This window comes from Erpetoichthys calabaricus, chromosome 11, assembly GCF_900747795.2.
Source record: "Erpetoichthys calabaricus chromosome 11, fErpCal1.3, whole genome shotgun sequence".
In the NCBI taxonomy this organism is placed as follows: domain Eukaryota; kingdom Metazoa; phylum Chordata; class Cladistia; order Polypteriformes; family Polypteridae; genus Erpetoichthys; species Erpetoichthys calabaricus.
In genome coordinates this window covers 46575155-46581154 of record NC_041404.2, presented here as the reverse complement: position 1 = coordinate 46581154, position 6000 = coordinate 46575155, and the positions used below count along the sequence as shown (strand labels likewise).

The window sequence follows — 6000 nt, the reverse complement described above, 5'->3', positions numbered from 1 at the left end:
CCTGAATTTAAGGTTCGTGGGGGTAAGGCCAGGTACACCAGGGTCCCTAATCTTAAAATATAGATGAGGTGCCTAATCTTAAAATAGTGTAAAGGTACCTAATCTTAAATTTTAACCCTGGTGTATAATGGCGTCCGCTTTTTGAACAAGACCCCAACTAGTTTCTCTTATACATTGAGGATTTTTTTTTTCCAAATATAAATAGATATGTATTTTAGCAATATGAATTTCGCTGAATGGACGCAGGCGCTTTTCTCGGATCACCGCGCGGCGGCCCCACACCAAAGGGTTAAGCGCTCAGCACCTCACGAGGCCCTCTAGCGACTGTTGTGCTTTTTCCCCTCTTCGCTTCTCTGCTTGTAGCCGCGCCGCAGAAATAAGAAAGCTCACATTTCTCCCATCTGACCAGTGTGGAAGAAAAAAGAGCGAGCAGTAGCAGTCTGTGTTCGCGACTCTACCGCACAATCTTTCAAGGGGAAATAAGGAAAATAAAGAAAACCAAAAAAACTCACGAGCACAAAAGAAACGAATTCGACCATTTAGGCGTAAACACCGATTTGGTTTCTGCAGAAAAGAAAGGGGAAGAAGCCGAAGGAAAAAAAGAAGGGACGTGGAAAGAGCCGGTGAGTGCCGATGTGATTTCTTCTTTGCGTGGCCGGGTCGTTGTTTTATTCGAACACTCACTCACGCGCGCTCCTCCAGTTCCACCCCTCCTTCGCCTGTTGTCGCCGCCGCCGCCTCAGCTCCGGCGTGCACGGGGCTCCAAAAACACTCGAGAGGGGACGGCGCGTGTGAGCTCGAGCGCGGGGACTGGGGACGCAGGGGAGAGCAGCCCGCTTGGCCTGACGGATTCTTTCCAGAGAGAGAGAGAGGAGAGAAAAGCATGAGCTTGGAATTAGAGTGCGGCGGCCGCCCCACATCTGGAGGCGATACGGCTTCGTGACAAATCACGTTGAGGGTTGAAAAGCCACCGCCGCGGCCACCACCGCCACGACGACAACAACACGAGAGAGAGAGAAAGACAGAGGTGAGCGGTAGGATTCCGAGCGCGGCGCCGCGAGCTGGAGGAGGACATCCCGGCTCTTTCATTTCTGGGAAAGCGGCGTGCGCCTTTACTTTGAGCTGCCGATACGAACGAGAGCACAAGGGCATGGCAGCGCAAGAAAAGTGCCCGTTTGTTTGGTGAACTTGAAACGGGGATCTGTCAGCTCTGGCGCCGGCTTAATTGGATAGAACGCTGTGTAAATGCTATCCAAAATATATGTATATAAAGAAATATCGATCGAGGGACTGGCTGCTTGATATTGACCCCCCCCCCCCCTTTAGGAGCGGCCGGCAAGAAAAGAATAAATGATTAACATAACATTTGAATCTGAAATGCCACCACATACCCCGCAGTTCTTTAAGGGTTCGCTCATATACTGCCTGTGGGGCGCTATAGAGATCGATTGATCATTTGTCCAGAGAGAAACACGAGGAGCAAGCCACCTGTTGGGAGAACTATTTTCCTCTCCCTATGGCTTGTTTTTTAATATTCCCAACAATCAATAAGAATCGGGTTGCCGGTAGAAGCAAATTAGGAAGCAGCGGCTTTTGTTTTTAAATGGTCTCTCTTTGTTTAGCCTGTTTGACTTTAGTGATTTTTTTTCTCTGTTTCTCTGGAATGTAAACAGTTGTGTCTGAAATGTTGATTTCCAGTGCCTACATTTTTCAGTATTGGAAGTATTATATTCAACTATCTACTGTGTGGTGCAGTGGTCAAGGCTTTGAACTTCAGACCTTGAGGCTGTTTGTTTGAATCCCAATAGTTAACACTGTGTGACCACGAGCAAGTCGCCTCACCTATCTCTGCTCCATTTGGAAAGACAAAAAGAAATGTCATAAATTGTAATATGGCAAGCAGTTTGGCATAGTGGTTAAGGCTTTTGACTTGAACATTGAGGTTGTGGGTTTGAATCCCACTACTGACACCATGTGACCATGTGGAAGCCACTTCACCTGCATGTATTCTAGTTGGAAAGACAAAAGAAATGTAACCCGTTTTATTATAGCTAGCAGTGTGGTTGTAGGTATTAAGGCTCCGGGCTTCAAACTCTGAGGTTTTGGGTTCAAATCCCGCAACTGAACAAGTTACATCACCTGCCTGTGCTCCATTGCAAACCAAAAGAAATGTAACCAATTTATATATAAATAAAAATATATATAAATATATATTACATTCTCAGCATTCGTAGTCTGAATCACAATCTGATTGTATGGGTGGTTACCTACCAGGTAACGCTTGTGGTTGGTCAGCAAGTCGGCTAACGTCCACCACGGTGCCCTCTTTCAGTTGCGAGAAGCAGATCATAGAATGGTTGAAATAGTTTACTGTCAAATAATGCAAAGAGTATGCGACACGTGTTTCGCCCTAATTCTGGGCTCATCAGGCGTACACACTCACTGTACTCCCTCTCGGGAATTGAACCTCGGACGTCAGCGCTAGAGGCGAAGCCCCTAACGTTGCGCCACGGCGTGTGGTTCGTTCATTTGACAGCATGTAGATCGGGGCAATTACATTCACGGCATTCGTAGTCTGAATCACAATCTGATTGTATGGGTGGTTATCTACCAGGTAACGCTTGTGGTTGGTCAGCAAGTCGGCTAACCTCCGCCACGGTGCCCTCCTTCAGTTGCGAGAAGCAGATCATAGAATGGTTGAAATAGTTTACTGTCACATAATGCAAAGAGTATGCGACACGTGTTTCGCCCTAATTCTGGGCTCATCAGGCGTACACACTCACTGCACTCCCTCTCGGGAATTTATATATAATTATTTATATTATGTAAGCCGCCTTGGGTAAAGGCCAAATACGTACGTGTAAATGTTGGAACATAAAGAGCCAATCACTTAAGTAGCAGGCTTGAGATACTGCAGGCGCCAACCCTGGGTGTTTTCAGGGTGCAGTCCATACTTTTACAATTGTGGCACATAGGCTAACGGACCTGTTTAAGGTCACACAGCAGGTTGGAGATGGGGATTGAACTGTCAGCTTTTCAGTTTAAAGTTGTGATAGTAAGGCTAGTAGCAATGGTTTGTTTAGCCAACAGGAAGCACTAAGGTATCAACGCAGATCTAGTGAACAAGTCTTAAATTTAAGTAACCAGTGGAAAGTGTAATGGTACCGGACTGGTAATGTGTTTTATGTAAGTCAGACATATATGTAAGAGTTTCATTGTACTCTTCACGTGTAATGATACTACTGCTACAAAGGTGCATATTACAATAAAATGTACTATTATTTAACAGCTTGGAAGATTCAGCCTTCAGTCATCCCAAAGGCAACATGACTTTGAACTGTGAGGCGCTTGCCATTACCACTGGGTCAACTTGAATGGCACATCAATTTACAAAACCAACTTTTTCTGTCATTATTCTCTTCCTGCGGGATGAGCAAATTTTAATATAGTTGTGATAGCAGCTGGTGGAAGGCAAGAAACTGACACAATGTTAAGGCCATTTCTGGATGTGTAGCCATATTTAGAAAATTGAAAAATAATAATCGTTAAATTTCTACGTAGATAATGGGGAATCGCTTTAGCCACCACTAGTGTGTAGCATTCATTAGAATGTTGTGATGGCAGTCGTTCCTGTGCCACTATACTCAGCCTCCCCACACATTAGCTATTAGGTGGTGAAAACGCAAGAGATAGTGTGAGCCAATAAGAGACGGGGGATGATTAGGGGGCGGCATTGACTAGGCCATAATGGACAATTTAGCCAGGACTTCAAGGTATACCCTGCTGTTTACGAAAGATACCCAGACATCTTTTATAAGCGCAGAGAGTCAACACTTTTTTTTTTTTTTTCTTTTCATCCAAAGGACTGTGCCAGTTTTGCAGCACAGTGTCTCCATCATTGCACTGGGAGATTAGGATCCATCCCCCTGATGGCCTCACCAAGACCTCTTTCAGCAGCAACCCAAGCATTTCCTAGCTGGTCTCCCAGACCAACACTGCTTGGGCTAAAACATGTTTAGCTTCGTGGGGTTTATCTATTCTGAAAGTGCAGGTGGTGTGGCTGCTGGCTTAAAAGTTTCACTGTACTTTGCACACATATGTCAATACTACAGGTAGAAATGTTTGTACTGCTACTATTACAACTGCTTGGCCAGTTTAACTTTCATTCATCTTAAAAGCAACTTGACTTTGAACTGTGAGGGGAAACCACAGGTGAGATGGCATTTGTCATTACCACTGGGTCAGCTTCAGTGGGACATCAATTTAAAAAATTACCTTTTTCCTGTCGTGCCTCACTTTCCGCAGGATGCACAAATTTAATATAGTTATGATAGGAGCAGATGCAAAGAAGGAACCAACACACTGTAAAAACTATTGCAGAGCACGTGACCACATTTAGCAAAATTAGAGCCTAAAGTCAATCCCAGTGGCGTGTCTCTGATCAGTTATAGGAAACGCATAGATAAAAAATGCAGAAATTGTGCTAGTGGATAGAAATTAAATGTTTAGTTACTTGCTGTTCTTGCAATACTGTTGAAACTGTGTAATTGATCTTTGAAGTTTGGTGATGGGGTCGAAAATTTGCAAAGTTCATAATCTGATCTGTGCTGTTCAAAATGCGAAAAAAGTTAATATGTAGCCTAATGTCTGTGGAAACCAACTGTATGTACAATGATACCTCCTGGAAAAAATGATCTATCTTTTACAAACAAGTTGCTTCGTGTTTCTTTTAACAAATGCACCAGGCTTTTTGAATTTGGTCCCATACTTATTTCCGTGTCCAATGACCCATGTCCAATGATAACTGCTATAGGAATTGTTTAATTTGGAATTTTTTTCCCCATTGTTTTCAGTTTAGTCACTGGTCTACGTTTATTGATTTACCTCATTTTGCACAAGTAGTTTTTGAAATATGTAATTAATTTAAATGTACATGCATACACACACACACACTCACTCTCTCTCTCTCTCTCTCTCATGCTCAAAGAAACTTAAAGGTGAAGATGGCTGACTCCCTATTTTCCCTACCAGAGCACATGCAGCATAATGAAGAGGGAGAAATGAACACACACACACACACACACCCCGCAATAGATCTGTAAAGGTCGACGTGAACAGAGACATAAGGCCAGGCTGTACCAATCTCTCTGTCAATGCCATGTGTTTATTTCATTTGATCCCATGTGTTCAGTTTTAAATTACATTTTATTTAGGTTGTTCACTTGATCCAATTTCCTGTTCATTTTACTCTATATTTGTCTACATAATATTATACAAGTTTAATGCACATGATTCTATATCACACTGTACAGTTGGTTGTATTGTATTGCATTGTAACATCTTCAGAGTGATTTCACTTTGCATCAGTCATTGTTCAAGACTAAATATTGGTTTAATTTTTATGTCTAATGTTCCAGTGTTCCACCATATGTATTATACTCTGCTATGCTTTATTTGTACTTAGATTTGATTACCGTGTTCTTTATTTTTAATGCTATACCGTGGTCTCTTTGTAGAACCTGCTGACAAACCAAATTTCCCTCATGGGACAATAAAACTGAACTGAATTGAGTTGAATTCCCTGCAGTATCACTAAAGTGATATTTACATAGAGGTACTTTATGGGTTGTTCCATACCTCTGTTTTTTTTAAATTTTCCATCTTTTTGGATCTTTGGAGAATTATGTGAAACCCTTCTATCAGTCTGTTTTTCTGTGTCATCCCTTCAACTAACTGATTGTGTGAAGACAAAACCACAAATGACATCAAAAGACGTAAGACAAGAGTAGACCAGCTAACATCTACACAGCCATACTCTGTCAGTATAGAGCCACCAGTCACGGTTGACTCTTGTATGTTGTTGGATCAAATCCATGCTAACATGAGTCCAAACTGATGGCATGCTAAACAGCAATTGTAACTATGATTTGGTCGATATGAGGAGGCAGCTTTATCGGTGTGCTGCCAGTCTTGTATATTTTTCCCTTGCTAAGGTTTAAT

The 6000-nt window shown here is 42.6% G+C and overlaps 1 protein-coding gene across 2 annotated transcripts in view; it reads left to right on the top strand.

Annotated features, from left to right (window-relative positions):
- Nucleotides 1-236: 236 nt before the first annotated feature.
- ndst1b (N-deacetylase/N-sulfotransferase (heparan glucosaminyl) 1b) overlaps nt 237-6000 on the top strand; it is a 255734-nt gene continuing 249970 nt past the window's right edge. For both annotated transcript variants that reach the window (XM_028813059.2, XM_051934207.1), the window contains exon 1: nt 237-623. The gene's annotated coding sequence lies outside the window, so the exon portion shown is untranslated. The remainder of the gene's footprint in view (nt 624-6000) is intronic.